Here is a 689-nt window from a genome sequence, read left to right as displayed (position 1 = left end):
AGTTTGTTTGATCCTAGAAAGAACTTATGGATAAAAGTGTATGGGTATGATAGGTTCAGACCTTTTTTTTTTTTTTTTAATCATTTTGGTAGCTGTGGAGAAGATGGATTAGAAAGGGAAGAGACTTTAGGTAGAAGACTCCTATTCAGAAAGATACTGTTGCATTCCAGATAAGTGATAATGAAGGATCTGAACTATGTTGGTGGCTGTGTGGGTAGATAGAAAGAGATGGATATGAGAAATGTGGTCAACATAGAAATTACAAAATTTGGTAAATGATGCGATATAAAGCATGACAGATATAAGGGTCAAGGATGAAATCAAGGATGCTAACCTGTGTTATTGGAAGTATGGAGGTACCTTTATCAGCTATTGGGAAGTTCGTAAGAGGATGAATTTTTGGGAAACGATAATGTATTAGATATGATGAGTTTGAGATACTAAAAGGGCATCAAATTAGAAATGTTCAATAGGCATTTGGTGATGTGGGACTGGAGCCCCAGATAGAGATTAGGGTTGGATATATGGATTTGGAAATCATCTTCTTAAAGATTCTAATTGAATATATGAGAATATATGAGGTTACCAAGTGAAACAGTATAAATAGAAAAGAGAAGAGGGACATTAGGCAGGTAGGTAGGAAGATAGATAGATAGATAGATAGATAGATAGATAGATAGATAGATAGA

Source organism: Vombatus ursinus, unplaced genomic scaffold, assembly GCF_900497805.2.
Source record: "Vombatus ursinus unplaced genomic scaffold, bare-nosed wombat genome assembly UNPS02010284.1, whole genome shotgun sequence".
In the NCBI taxonomy this organism is placed as follows: domain Eukaryota; kingdom Metazoa; phylum Chordata; class Mammalia; order Diprotodontia; family Vombatidae; genus Vombatus; species Vombatus ursinus.
This window is presented reverse-complemented; position numbering follows the sequence as displayed.